The following is a 15,941-nucleotide window of genomic DNA, read 5'->3' on the forward strand; positions in this document are numbered from 1 at the left end:
CAAACGCGTCAATTTTTTCCGGCATAGCCGGGCATTTCTGCTTTTTTGTGTGGTTATTAACATCCGGTACTCAATCTTTCTGAACCTGTGAATTCCGCCGTTTTCTGGTATTTTCGTTAAACTCGGTCGTGTCTTCCCTCCTGAACAACACGTACTGCACTGCTTTTATTTAAAAAAAACAGTCGACCGTCTCTACACGTGCTAGGCTGCAAGTTTTTTTTTTACTCGCAGTTCCACGCTGAGCTTCATAGTTCAAAAGTCTCGCTGTGTTCCAACGGGTCGGTAGCCATCTTGGGTTCGTTTTGAAAATTACCTCGTCATCGCTTATCTTTTGTAACTTTTAAACTGATTCAAAGGGAGACACGGGAGTCCGAAATGTGAGTCTAGCTTTGTATTAACTTTAAGCCACTTGTCCTACCATCACCATTCTCAACATCCTTTACCCTAGCCAGATTTACGAACTCGCTCTCCGTTCCACGATGGCAAATAGAGTAGTGTGCAAAAGGCTGAGGCACCCTATGTTTGCCGAGGACTTTTGTACAGTCTCTAGATGTGAAAGGGTTAAACTCTCATTCCTTGCTATAATTGACGCTAATCTCTGAAGGCCCTAGCTGTGCCACTTGGGATTCCCAGCTCTATTAATATGGGTTCCTTTCACCGCAATATTACACAATCAGTCTGTGCAGCCTTACCCGCACTGGTAGAGATCGGCGATGGCTTTACGAACAGAAGCTGCCCGAATGGAGCGGAATGTCTTCTGGGCATCTCACTACATTTTTGCAAATTATGACTGGCTGACATTGGATGATCGGATCTATTGAGTTTTGAGGACGATTCAGCCAGTTTGCTACCCATTGCTCGCGATTGTTGCCGTCCCTGGTGAGTCTCACTATTCAGCTGCTAATTGCCTAAGCCACCTGGTCATTTCCACGCTTTCCTTCATCTTCTTTATTGGTGTGAGACCCAGTGCGGGAATACACAAGGTGGGATTGCTGAGTTCGGAACTGTGTCAGTGCCAAAGAGTCCCAATCTGATTCCCGTCTCCATTCCTAAGAGCAGAAGTAGGCCATTCGGCCTATTTACTTATTACCCTCTCGCTCCCGTTCTCCTGCCATCTCCCAACAACCTGTGACGCCATTATTAAAGAGGTACCGGTCAAACTCCGCTTTAAATATACCCAATGACCTAGCCTTAACAGCCATCTGCGGCAATGGATTCCATAGATTCGCCATCCTCTCACTAAAGAAATTCCTCCTCATTTTTGTTTTGTCTTGCCTCTCTGGTCCTGACTGCCGCACGATTGGAAACATCCTCTCCACGTCCATTCTGTCTGGGGTATGACTCTATCCCCCTCGCTGTTATATGTACGGTACCACTGAACAATTCACTGAATACTTTCACCTCTTTCAAATAAATAGCCCACGCCACGCTCCGCTCCGTAACATTGCGCGCCAGTTTTGGCCCCTGGTCCATTTCAATTGGTACACTTGGTTGAGAAGGGTGCCACTGTGGCTGAAATGACCAATTCGCGGTGCCTCATTAGCTGCTTGCTTCCTTAAACCCTTCCCTGCTGTTAAAACAATTTCCGTTTTGGAAGCTGCATCTGACCCAGTCACGAGGGCAACAAGTTCCACTATGTGGAATAATTGCCGCTCTTATTAATTGCCTTCAGTTTCCTGTCGCTGATTTCCCTTCAGCCGGTGAGTTTTGTGTGCTTTAATTCGCCGCGTCTTACGTCTCTCTTACCAGCGTCTCTGGGACCTGTACTTCCTAGACTACGCCAGCTTTTGCTTTTACTAACACTAGAAATTCTGCAGATGCTGGAAATACAAGGCAACACACACAAAATGCTGGAGGAACTCTGCAGGTCAGGCAGCATCTATGGAAATGAATATATTTTCGAAGTTTCGGGCAGAGACCCTTTTTCCGGACGCTCGTTACGCCGCTGGCATTTAGGGCAGCAGTGAAGGTCCTCGCTTGAAGCACAGGCAGAAGGATTCTTCACTGCTGTTCCTTCCAGTAAGATTTTTTGAGAATCAGTAAAGAACAGCGATGAAGAACCCTTCTGCCTGTGCGTCAGGCGAGGATCTGCACTTTGTGACCCTTACAGAGACTGGCCTGTCACAGGCTGCTAGATATTTTGGGTTTTAAATGTTTCAAAATGAATAGGGGCGGGGAGGTAATAGAGCGGGGTTGGTAATTAGGGGTAGTTTCACAGCTCCAGAAACCGAGGATGTCTTGAAGGATGTGTTTTGAGTCAGTGTGGGTGAGAGCCAGAAACAGGAAGAGTAGGCACTCTCGTGTGTATTCTGTAGAAGGGCAATAGAGGCACTGAGGTACATGTCGGGGTGCAGAGTTTGGAAAGATGCAAAAATACAGGGTTAGTGACTTCAACCTCACCAACTGTGGGATGGCTTTGTCCCACTGAGGCAGGGAAAGGATGGTATGGTGAAGGGGCATAGTTGACAATAGATGTACAGCATCGAAGTGGAAGAAAGCTGCTTACTTAAGGTTTAGGGATCAGACAGGGATTGTCAAAATCTTGGTCGAGGATTCTGAGGCATCTGATTTTGCTGTTTTTTCTATATTTTATTAATTGCAAGTGTCGCGGGAGAGAACAGAACATCAGGAACGGCGGATCAGCTGTCGGAGGCTCTGCAAAGTTGTGCTGTCTGACTGTCTCTCTGTGTTAGAGTTTGTTGCCGATTCTCCGAGCAGAGCACTCGGGGGAGGGGTGGAAGTGGCGTGACAGACTTTCAACACTGTAACTCAGCAAGTTGTTTTGATATCCTTCTCGCTGTGAAAAGGAGACATCTCTTTTTCCCTTTATTAGGGGGAGAGAGAGAGCCTGTGGTATGTGGAATAGTCGAGTAAACGATTAGTTTTCGTTGTATTGCTGATGTGGGGGTTTTGCTGTTGTTTGCTTGGTGGGTGGAGGGTGCTGATGCTTTTCTGCAGAAGTGGGGGAAGTGCTGGGACTACTTTGCTGCTGCTTGTGCGTGGGAGGAAGGAGTGGGGGGGGGGCTTTGGGATTCTAAAGTTTACTGTCATTATTCCTTAGGGCACCTTTCTGCTTTCGTGGATGTCTGTGAAGAACAAGAATTTCAGGATGTATAAAGTATTGTATATATTTCTCTGATATTAAATGGAACTATTGATCTATGGTACTAATTATAATGTATTCTTGTGGGTTTTTGTGTCACAGTTTGGTCCCCTCCAGTTTCCATTTAAGTTGCAACTATCCTTGGATACTTCCGATTAATTCTCCTATAGCCTTTGCAGGTGGCCAATTAAATATCCTTGGGCTTGTATCCCTTAGCAGAATAGTTACTGTAAGCTTGTCAAGAGTCTGGGAATTCCTTCATGACCAGGAGTGTATTTAAAAGGGGCAATACTAACCTTTTGGGGTTCTCCATGGTCCTGACCCTTGCCTAGTGAAGTTCTGGCCGAGTTATTTATAGTTATCCAACAGCTTGTTTTGTTTTGTCTCTTTTGTAAATGAAATTCCCAGCTTTGTTCAACCCTTCTGAGTCTCTGTGTGATCCTGGGCTTGGGTCTGAAGATGCAGCGTGACAGGGCTCTTGATACAAAATGCAAAGTAAATTTATTATCGGGATTAAGCAAAACTCCAACATGTGCAGTACTGCATGAAAGGTTTAGATACCAAGTCTCTAAATTCGTCAGGAGCAAAGGATGTTGGGACAAGGTGCCGCACATGAGATGCTACATGAGATAAGAGCCTATGGTATTACAGGAAAGACACTGGCATGGATGGAGGATTTGCTGATTGGCAGGAGGCAAAGAATGGGAATAAAGGGATGCTTTTTGGATTAGCTACCAATTACCAGTGGTGTTCCATAGGGATCGGTGTTGGGACTGCCTCTTTTTATGTTATATGACTTGCATGATGAAATTTGCTGGTGAACACAGCAGGCCAGGCAGCATCTCTCGGAAGAGGTACAGTCGGCGTTTCAGGCTGAGACCCTTCGTCAGGACTAACTGAAGGAAGTGTTAGTAAGAGATTTGAAAGGGTCTCGGCCTGAAACGTCGACTGTACCTCTTCCTAGAGATGCTGCCTGGCCTGCTGCATTCACCGGCAACTTTAATGTGTGTTGCTTGAATTTCCAGCATCTGCAGTATTCCTGTTGTTTGCATGATGAAATTGTTGGCTTTGTGGATGGTATGATTATCAGTGGAGGGGAGGTGTTGAGGAAGTGGACAGGCTGCAGAGGGATTTGGACAGATTAATAGAATGGGCAAGAATATGGCGGATGGAGTATAGTGTCGGAAGATGTATGGTCATGCACTTTGGTAGAAAAAATAAAAGGGTAGACTATTTTCTAAATGGACAATTTTTTTAAAAATCTGAGGTGCATAGCGCTTTGGGAGTCTTTTTGCCAAATTCCCTAAAGGTTAATTTGCAGGCTGAATTGGTGGCGATGAAGATGGATGTGATGTCAGCACTCATTTCGAGAGGACTGGAATATAAAAGCAAAGATGAAATGCTGAAACTGGACAAAGCACTGGTGAGGCATCACAAAGTATTGTGAACAGTTTTTGGGCCCCTTGTGTAAGGAAGGATGTGCTGACATTGGAGTGGGTTCAGAGGAGTTTTATGAGAATGATTCTGGGAATGACAGGATTGTCACATGCGCAGCGATTGAAGGCTGTGGGCCTGTACTTGTGGGAATTTAGAAGAGTGTTGGGTGGAGGGGGGCAAGCTCATTGAAACCAATTGAATATCCAAAGGCCTAGATAGTGGGTGTGGAGAGGATGTTTCCCTTGGAATAGTCTAGTGTCACGTACCCCGTGACAGGAATAAAGAACCAGCAGAGATCGAAAACACTTTGCAGTCCAGTACTGCCATAAACTAACAATATTTATTAGTAACTACGCAATACAGTAATATAAATGTAGATAAATCAAACAGGTTAGCAATGATTATATACATAAGTAAGTATATCAGTAAGTGTGGAAATATCTGTATGAAAAACCAAGCTTCTTTAAGTCTAGGGATAAAAAGATAGTCTTGCGGTGATGAGTAAAGTTCAGTTCAGTTCGTGGCATTGAGTTGAGTAGTGATGGAGAGAGAGAGAGGGAGAGATTTGAGTCTTCAGATGAGCTGATGCCGTCGATCTTCTCGCTGTCCTTCAGAATCCTTTAAAAGTCACTGACTGTGTCTTTAACAAAGGGGACCGGTTTTCTGTGGTGGAGCTATCTCCCAGGCGAGGGTGGACATATGGATAACTCCCCGCCGGTCAACCCCTTTTCCTCCTTCCACTGCAAGAGTGATTGGATTGATCCGCCTGATCGATCCTCCAAAACCCACTTTTTCTGCAGGCACAGCAATGCTCATTCAGTGTCCAGCTCATGTGTCTGAGGTCTGTATCATCTGACCTCCTATTTATCTCACCGTACTGGGTACCACCTGTCATTCAAATAACTCCTCCTTCCTCTCTGTGAAGAAATGCACAAGCAGGCGAACTGTCCTTGAACAAGTAATATCAACAACCTGTCTTCGGTCACCATAGCAACTTTCGAGCTGCTTGGTGCTGTCTCCAAACCCAACTCAGTAGAAATCCAAAAGTTACTTCCAGTGCCTTAAAGTGACAATCCAACCATTAATCTTCATCTCTCTCTCTCTCTCTCTCGCTCTCTTTTACAAATAATCCATCAGTGGTAAATAACTCTCTCTCTCTCTCTTTTCAAAAGCACAGTTAATAGGGGTACTTGAGGAACCCCTCACACTAGGTTTAGAGGATGTAGCCTCAAAATTAAGGGATCTCCATTTAATACAAAGATGAGGAGGAATTTCTTCAACCAGAGGGTGGCAATATTGAATTCATTGCCACAGGTGCCTGTGGAGGCCAGATAACTTGGTGCACAGGTTGATGGGTTCCTGATTAGTCAGGGCATGAAATGTTATGGGGAGGAGGCAAGTGAATAGAGATGAGAGGGAAGTGACAAAATGGCAGAGCAGACTCAATGGACAGAATAGGCTGTTACTGTTTTATGAGTGAGGTTGGATCTGTGGACTCAATGGACAGAATAGGCTGTTACTGTTTTATGAGTGAGGTTGGATCTGTGGACTCAATGGACAGAATAGGCTGTTACTGTTTTATGAGTGGGGTTGGATCTGTGGACTCAATGGACAGAATAGGCTGTTACTGTTTTATGAGTGGGGTTGGATCTGTGGACTCAATGGACAGAATAGGCTGTTACTGTTTTATGAGTGAGGTTGGATCTGTGGACTCAATGGACAGAATAGGCTGTTACTGTTTTATGAGTGAGGTTGGATCTGTGGACTCAATGGACAGAATAGGCTGTTACTGTTTTATGAGTGAGGTTGGATCTGTGGACTCAATGGACAGAATAGGCTGTTACTGTTTTATGAGTGGGGTTGGATCTGTGGACTCAATGGACAGAATAGGCTGTTACTGTTTTATGAGTGGGGTTGGAACTGTGTGGGAGGGGTGTGAGATAGGTGGCAGAGAAGGAGAACCAGGGCAGGCAGGTGGTACGGTGTAGACACACCCAGCCCTAAGGCACAAGGCAAGGTCATTTGATTCCAAACATTTGTTTTATTGATTACAGAATGTCCCTCTGGTTCCCGCTCCCTCCCCTCTCCCTTTGCCTTTCCCCAACCATGATTCCCCTCTCCTTTCCTCCATTATTAAGGATGAGGGTTCAGAGTACTTGGAGGCAATAGGCAAACATACGTGGAGACCAGAATTGAGCACAATATTCTAAGCTTCTCTTGCAACCGCAAGATCCTGCTGGACATTGATAATGAAAAATTTTGCTAGTCTGCTTCCCTTGTTTATTGGTGAGACATATGGCAGGGAGAATGCATTGCCTTGGTGGTTGTAAGGACTAAGCTTAAAGCCACCGGCTTGACTTTTGCATTAGTCCAGGAGAGGAGATGGAGCTGGTGTAGAGCGGTGTCCACGTTGCGTTGGGGGCTGGCTCCGCCCATCGATGCTGCCCTCTAGTGTTGGGTAGGTGCAGTGGCCATCTGGATTGCTTGTGTATGTGTGTATAATTATATGTATATGGATAACTACACTATTTCTGGTGTTCCCACAACGGATGGTCTCATTTTAAGGGCCCTTTATCTTCACCTCATTATTTATTGCTATTTATTTATATCTTCATTTACACAGCTTTATTGTTCATTGATCCTGTTTACAGTTGCTGCTCTATAGATTAGCGCTGTATGCCCACAGAAAAAAGAATCACAGGATTGTATGTGGTGACGTGTATTTACTCTGACAATAAATTTTACTTTAGAGGTCCTGAACAGTGATTTTAGGGAGTGAGGTAGAAAGCGGAATAGCAGGACTACCAGAGTGAAATGTAGAAGACGGAACAAGGCAGATGATCTTGTATCATAGTTAGAAATTGGCAGCTATGATATTGTGGGCATCACTGAGTCATGGCTGAAAAACTATGATATTTTGGGAATTTAAGGATACACACTGTATCGAAAGGACAGGCAGGCAAGCAGAGGGGGTGGGGTAGCTCTGTTGGTCAAAACAGAAATCAAATCCTTTGAGAGGCAACAGAATCAGAAGGTCCAGAATCATTGTGGTTAGAGCAAAGAAACTGCAAGGGTAAAAAGTCTCTGACGTGACTATATAGAGACCTGCAAACAGTAGCAAAGATGTGGTATAAAAATTACAATGGTAGATAGAAAATGCGTGTTAAAAGAGCAATATTATGATAGTAATGGGAGATTTCAATATGCAGATAAATTGGCAAAATGAGATCCCAAGAGGGATAATATCCAAACTGCCTACGAAGTGTGTTTTTTAGAACAGTTTATGGTAGAGCCCACTGGGGGATCACTTATTCTGGACTGGGTGTTGTGCAATGAACCACAATTGATTAGAGAACTTAAGGTAAAGGAACCCTAAGGGGTCAGTGATCACAATATGATAGAATTTAACCAGCAATTTGAGAAAAAGCCAAAGCCAGACTTTTCAGTATTACAGTGGATTGGAGGCATGAGAGAGGAGCTGACCAAAAATCAAGAAAGCACTAGCAGGGGTGGCGGTAGAGCAGCAGTGGCTAGAGTTTCTGGGAACAATTCATAAATGCAGAATATACACATACCAATGAAGCATGCATTCTATAGGCAGGATGACATCGCTGACAAAAGAACTCAAAGCTAATTATAAGAGCCAAACAGAGCATTTAATAGCCACAGAAAATAGTTGAAAGTTAGACACTTGGGAAGCTCTTAACAGCCAACAGAAGGCAACTAAAATTGTCATAAAGATGGAATAGGAAATAAGCTGGCCAGTAATATGAAACAGGATATTTGATGTTATTGAGGCATTTGCCGAAATCCATCATGGGAGGATCATGCTCCAGATTCCTTACATGGTCTTCCAGATCGCCCAGCCGTATGCACTTCTGGCAGATGTGACTCTGCAGGAGAGGGGCGTTCCCCCAAGACTGACACATCTCACATGAGAGGCACATCATCGTCTCAAGAGGCGTTGTAAAGACTAACTGCGAGCAGGGTTGTCCTCTGCCTCTTCTTGTCGAAGCCTCTCGAGTCAAAGCCTCAAAGCTCCACTCCTTCACTGGCCCACTCACTCTGTGGCCACTTTACTTGAGCTATCCCTCTATTTATCTGTTTGAGCTTTTCAAAATGCTTGGTCACCTGACCTCGATTGCCCAATCAGCTGCTTTCTGCTGAGTCTGAGCTAATCAAATCTTGATTGTCTAACCAACGGCTTTCTGCTGATCTATTCAAATCTTGATTGACTTGATTGCACAGACCAAATGCCAAAACTGCCAGAATCTCTCGATTCAAAGCCTCAAAGCTCCACTCCTTCACTGGCCCACTCACTCACTGGCCACTTTCCACCAGAGGGCATGCATTGAAGATGAGAGGGAGCAGGTTTAAGGGGGAATGTGAAGGGTAAGTTTTTTTTTCTCTGTCTTGGATGCCTGGAATATGCTGCCTGGTATGGTAGTAGAGGCAAATGCATTAAAGGTTGTTAAGAGATATTTGGATAGGGTCGTGGATATACGGAGGACAGAAGGATATTGACATGGTTTGGTAAGGAGGGATGTGTTTGATTGCTTTTGATTTGCTTTGAAGCTGGTTTGGCACAATATTGTGGGCCGAATGTCCTGTTCCTGTGCTGTACTGTTTCATGTTCTATGTAAAATTTTCTTCAAATATATGAGAAGGGAGGTGAGAGTGGATATTGGACCACTGGAATATTATGCTGGATAGGAAGTGATGGGGACTAAGGAATGTGGAAGGTAATAGCAGTATGCCAAAAAATTGATTGTCAGGGGGCAGAACTAAGCAGTTACCATTACTAAGGTGAAGCTGACTTGGGAAGCTGCAGGTAAGTCTGTCACAGTGGGGGCGTTGGAAGTGGACACAAATGCATGACACAGACACTGAAGTACAAAGACCAGGACTTGACTAGAGTAGGGGCGTGACAGGATACAGACAAGGAGCAGGGACAAGGACACAGACTATGGCTTGGACCCCGAGCCAGAGATTGGACACGGACCCAGAGCCTGGGTCATGCCTCGGGCTCGGGCCCCAGAACCAGGCATGGACATGACACGACTGCAGGACTGGAGGCTGGGGTCTGGAGGCTTCAGCTTAGAGACAGGTTGGGGTCTTGGTGTAGAGGCTTGAGCTTGGAGCCAGGCTGGGGTCTTGGTGTAGAGCCTTGAGCTTGGAGCCAGGCTGGGGTCTTGGTCTAGAGGCTTGAGCTTGGAGCCAGGCTGGGGTCTTGGTCTTGAGGCTTGAGCTTGGAGGCAGGCTGGGGTCTTGCACTTGAGCTTGGAGAAAGGCTGGGGTCTTGGTCTTGAGGACTGAGCTTGGAGACAGGCTGGGGTCTTGGTCTAATGAGCTTTGATATTGGAGACAGGCTGGGGTCTTGGTCTTGAGGACTGCAGGCTAGGGTCTTGGTCTTGAGGCCTGCAGGCTGGGGTCTTGGATCTTGAGGCTGCAGGCTGGGGTCTTGGGTCTTGGGTCTAGGATACTTCGAGGCTTGGTTATGGACTCCGAGCCAGAGACTGACAAGGACCCAAATCTTGGGACTTGTCTCGGGCTCAGACTCCAGAACTAGGCGAGGACAAGATGAGGCCGCAGGACTGGACATGGCTTGGGTGTGGAACTCCTGGGTAGGGTGAGACACAAGGACAGGTAAAGGCACATGGGCAGGACTCGGATAGGACTGGACTGGGCACAGACTGGATGAAGGCCTTCAGGAATACGGAGCCTTGGACTAGAAGAGACAGGAGCATAGAACACAGAGCCGGGACCTCTCCTTGGGAACAGGACGTAGGGCCGGGACTCATACACAGAACACTGAACAAGAGACATAGAAACATAGAAAATAAGTACAGGAGCAGGCCATTTGGCCCTTCGAGAGGTGGAGCCCAACACAAGGAGGCGACAAACGGCCGGACCCACCTAGCGAAGGCGTGTTTACAGAGACAGATTCCAGCACTAGGTAGCAGCAAATGGCCGGACCTACCTAGCGAAGGTGATTCCACGCAATTCCACACAACGAAAGACAGTTCCTTATCTTGCTCCAGCAGTAAGACTACTGCAATACAGGTGAGGTATCCAGGCAGAGAATCAGGTGAGGGGGCAAAAGACAGGGAGGGAAACAGGACAGTCCAGCAGCGAATCCTTGGTTTGCAGAGGTACTTATGTCTCAGCCCCAAAACGAGAAACATGTGCCCACAACAGAAACTGGGGAAAACCAGAAACACCAGAACAAGGAACCATGGACCGGAGGACGGACTTCACGGACCGGACTATGACAAAGTCACCTGGACAAGTTATACCACACTCCAGTGTTCTGAAAATGGTGTCTGAAGAGATTGTGGTTGCATTAGTAATGATCTTTCAAGAATCTCTAGATTCTGGAATAGTTTCGGGAGATTGAAAAATTGCAAGTGTCACCCCACTCTTCAAAACGTAGAGAGAGGCAGAAGAAAGGAAATTATAGGCTGGTTAGTCTGACCTCAGTGGATGGGAAGATGCTGGATTCAATTATTAAGGATGTGGTTTCAGAGTACTTGGTGACACAAGACAAGGTAGGACAGAGTCAGCATGGTTACCTTCAGAAAAAATCTTGCCTGAAAAACCTGCTGGATTCTTTGCAGAAATAACAAGCAGGATAGACAAGAGAATTGGTGGATGTTGTGTATTTAGATTTTTTCAAAAGACCTTTGAAAAATTAAGAGCCCATCGTTCTACAGGAAGGATACTGAATAAAGCGTAGCCTGAATGACAGGAAGCAATGTGTGTGAATAAAGGGAGGCTTTTCTGGTTGGCTGCCAAGAACTTGTGTTCCACAGGGGACTGTGTTGGGACCTATTCTTTTGACGTTATATGTAGATGGTTTGGATGATGAAATGATGGCTTCGTGGCCAAGCTTGCAGAGGTAAAAAGATGGGCGGAGGGGCAGGTAGCGTTGAGAAACACAAAGGCTACAGAAGGGCACAAGATGGATTAGGAGAATGGGCAAAGAAGTGGAAGATGGAATACAGTGTCGGGAAGTGTATGATGATGCACTTTAATGGAAGAAATGAAAGGATTGACTATTTTCTAAATAGTGAGAAAATTCAAAAACCTGAGGTGCAGAGCGACTTGGGAGTCCTTGTGCAGGATTCCCTCGAGTTCTCATTGCAGAGGGAGTCAGCGGTGAAGAAGGCAAATGCAATGTTAGCCTTCATTTCGAGAAAGCAAGGAAACAATGGCGAGGCCTCACTTGGACCACTGTGAGCAGCTTTGGGCTTCTTATCTAAGGACAGATGTGCTGACATTGGAGATGGTTCAACGATTTCAGCATTATAAGGCTTCTCATATGAAGAGCGCTTGATGGCTCTGGAACACGACTCACAGGAGTTCAGAAGAATAAGGGAGCGATCTTATTGAAACTTTTCAAATGTTTAAAGGCCTTGATGGAGTGGACGCGCAGAGGATGTTTCCTATGAAGGTGGAGGGGGGAGGGTCTAAGACCAAAGGACACAACCTTAGAATGGGGATGAGAAGGAATTTCCTTAGCCAGAGGATGGTGAATCTGTGGGTTTCTTTGCCATAGCCGGCTGTGGAGGCCAGGTCATTGGGTATATTTCAGGCAGAGGTTGATAGAGTTTTTGATTAGTCAATACCCAAAGGAATATATGGAGAAGGCAGGTGATTGGAGCAGAGAAGGAAATGGGCCAGATATCCAAATACTGCTGCTATATCTTATAACCATATGGTCTTGTGTGTGCTATATGGGCCTTGTGCTGTGTGTGACTGTTGGCACTGAGTTTTACACTTTGGTCCCACAGCAATACTGTTTCATTTGGCCGTGTGGTTGAATGACAATTAAAGTTGAACTTGGAGTGTAATCCAACCATCTTATTCAGTTTCCAGCAGAGATCCTTTGTCCCGCAGGCAAATATTTCCATCAAACTTTGAATATCGTGGAAATATTTTCACACCTTATTTCCTCGTCAGTGAGACAGTTAACTTTGCTCCATCTGTGTCATCTCAACTAGCCTGCTCTTTTCGCAGTGAACCTGGTAACGATTGTGATACTGTCTTGGGGAAGATGCGGTCTCTCCAAAGGTGTCACCTGCTACCTCGTGCTGATGGCAATGGTGGATCTCCTGGTTATTGTCCTCGACCTGATACTGAGGCAGATCCCCATTGCTTTCCCGGATGCATTCCGTGTATTTCGCTCAGTCCCTGTCTGCAACATTCACGCTGCCCTCCTGTACGCCGCCACCGACTGCTCAGTCTGGTTCACCGTCACTTTCACCTTTGACCGGTTTGTGGCCATTTGTTGCCAGAAGCTGAAGTCTAGGTATTGCACTGAGGGAATGGTGGCCATGGTTCTGGCGACGGTGACTGTGCTGAGCTGTTTAAAAAACATTTTCTGGTATTTTCTGCTCAGGGGATGGTATTACCTTCTGAATAACCCGTGGTTTTGTTATGGGAGAAAGAATGTTTTGTATTCACCAGCCTGGGGAACAATTGAGTTCCTCCATTATCTCGTCACTCCTGTCATCCCGTTTATCCTGGTGCTCTTTCTCAATGCTTTGACCATAAAGCAAGTTTTAGTGGCGAGCAGAGCCCGCAGGAGACTCCGCGGCCCCAGTAATGGGGACAGCGTCCGAGACCCGGAGATGGAGAGCCGCCGGAAGTCCCTCATTTTACTGCTGGTCATCTCAGGTAATTTCATCCTACTGTGGGCGCTGTTACTATGTTTGGACCCGGCTGTGCTACTTGGGGGTTGCGCCGATGTTTCCGCCGTGGATGGTGCGCGAACTGGGCTTTATGCTTCAGCTACTGAGCTGCTGCACAAACACAGCGATTTACGCTGTGACCCAGACCAAGTTCAGGAACCAGCTGAAGGAGGTGGTGACAGCTCCTCGCGCTCTCCTGATAAAGTGCATTCGCTGGGCGCAGCTCCAGCTCCGGTCCCCCTTCTCCTCGGCGTGGGCGCATACATAGCACTGCCAAGGCCACACCGATCATCACACTATGTCCTGCCTATGCTAGACCTCCCCTCAACCCTGCTTCACCCCAGCTTAGTTCCCGTGGCTACACCCATCCATAGTGGAATTGCTCTTCTTGGCCGGTTACCACTTCACACCCGTGAATTGTTAGTAAGTATTTAGTCGATTTAACGTCAGAAGAAAACTCAACAAAGCACCACTCCTATGTGACAGCTCTCTGTAGGTAAATCGCACATTGGAAGGTTGATGATCTTCGCGGAGCGGGGTTTTTCATGGATCTATGTTTTATTTTTGTTTTGTGGTGGCTGCCTGCTCGAAGACGAATCTCAATGTTGAAAGTGGCATAGAGTATTTGAGAATAAGCATTTTTTGACCGGTAAGCTTAACAAAATGTAGAAATGCCAAATAAAGCACTTCAGAATCATATAATTGATACGTAACTGGCAACAATGAATATCAATCGAGACGGGTTATATAAAAATAACCAAACAATTATTAAACATGGATAAACGATAAGGAAAAAAAATAACGAAATTTTAATCGGAAGTTAACTAGAATGCAGCCGTTCACCAACTCACCACTCGGCTCCGGTTCTTAAAGCATTAAATGCGAAAACAGTTCTTAAAGCGATACAGTCAGATATAGTTCTTAAAGTGATAACTTCGAAAGTCCAACAGATTTACACATTCAATTGGGAGAGACTTCTCTGGAGAAAGATTTCTTCACAGACACAACTTTCCAGCTGGTTCTGTTCACAGGATTCACGATGCCGAAAATAAACAGTTTAAATCAACTGACCTTGAGAGAGAGAGAGAGAGAGAGAGAGAGAGAGAGAGAGAAAAACCTTTTTGCATGAACTCCTTGCTCTGTTTGGCAAGAGTTATCCTCGATGCAGGTAGCTACTCCTCCAACGAAGACTCAATAAGGTCCAGCAACACACATCAAAGTTGCTGGTGAACGCAGCAGGCCAGACAGCATCTCTAGGAAGAGGTACAGTCGACGTTTCAGGCCGAGACCCTTCGTCAGGACTAACTGAAGGAAGAGTGAGTAAGAGATTTGAAAGTTGGAAGGGGAGAGGGAGATCCAAAATGATAGGAGAAGACAGGAGGGGGAGGGATGGAGCCAAGAGCTGGACAGGTGATTGGCAAAAGGGATACGAGAGGATCATGGGACAGGAGGTCCGGGAAGAAAGACGGGGGGGGGGGACCCAGAGGATGGGCAAGGGGTATATTCAGAGGGACAGAGGGAGAAAAAGGAGAGTGAGAGAAAGAATGTGTGTATAAAAATAAATAACAGATGGGGTAGGAGGGGGAAGTGGGGCATTAGCGGAAGTTAGAGAAGTCGATGTTCATGCCATCAGGTTGGAGGTTACTCAGACGGAATATAAGGTGTTGTTCCTCCAACCTGAGTGTGGCTTCATCTTTACAGTAGAGGAGGCCGTGGATAGACATGTCAGAATGGGAATGGGATGTGGAATTAAAATGTGTGGCCACTGGGAGATCCTGCTTTCTCTGGCGGACAGAGTGTAGATGTTCAGCAAAGCGGTCTCCCAGTCTGCGTCGGGTCTCGCCAATATATAAAAGGCCACATCGGGAGCACCGGACGCAGTATATCACCTCAGTCGACTCACAGGTGAAGTGTTGCCTCACCTGGAAGGACTGTTTGGGGCCCTGAATGGTGGTAAGGGAGGAAGTGTAAGGGCATGTGTAGCACTTGTTCTGCTTACAAGGATAAGTGCCAGGAGGGAGATCAGTGGGGAGGGATGGGGGGGACGAATGGACAAGGGAGTTGCGTAGGGAGCGACCCCTGCGGAAAGCGGGGGGGGGGGATGGAAAGATGTGCTTAGTGGTGGGATCCTGTTGGAGGTGGTGGAAGTTACGGAGAATAATATGTTGGACCCAGAGGCTGGTGGGGTGGTAGGTGAGGACCAGGGGAACCCTATTCCTAGTGGGGTGGCGGGAGGATGGAGTGAGAGCAGATGTATGGGAAATGGGGGAGATGCATTTAAGAGCAGAGTTGATAGTGGAGGAAGGGAAGCCCCTTTCTTTAAAAAAGGAGGACATCTCCCTCGTCCTAGAATGAAAAGTCTCATCCTAAGAGCAGATGCGGCGGAGATGGAGGAATTGCAAGAAGGGGATGGCGTTTTTGCAAGAGACAGGGTGAGAAGAGGAATAGTCCAGATAGCTGTGAGAGTCAGTAGGCTTATAGTAGACATCAGTGGATAAGCTGTCTCCAGAGACAGAGACAGAAAGATCTAGAAAGGGGAGGGAGGTGTCGGAAATGGACCACGTAAACTTGAGGGCAGGGTGAAAGTTGGAGGCAAAGTTAATAAAGTCAATGAGCTCTGCATGCGTGCAGGAAGCAGCGCCAATGCAGTCGTCGATGTAGCAAAGGAAAAGTGGGGGAGAGATACCAGAATAAGGTCGATCCTTTAT

At 46.4% G+C, this 15,941-nt stretch overlaps 1 pseudogene; it reads left to right on the forward strand.

The window, feature by feature from the left end:
• Positions 1–713: 713 nt before the first annotated feature.
• LOC134339561 (probable G-protein coupled receptor 139) lies at positions 714–13,501 on the forward strand (annotated as a pseudogene).
• Positions 13,502–15,941: the final 2,440 nt, after the last annotated feature.

Source organism: Mobula hypostoma, chromosome 30 (genome assembly GCF_963921235.1).
Source record: "Mobula hypostoma chromosome 30, sMobHyp1.1, whole genome shotgun sequence".
NCBI classification, from domain to species: Eukaryota; Metazoa; Chordata; class Chondrichthyes; order Myliobatiformes; family Myliobatidae; genus Mobula; species Mobula hypostoma.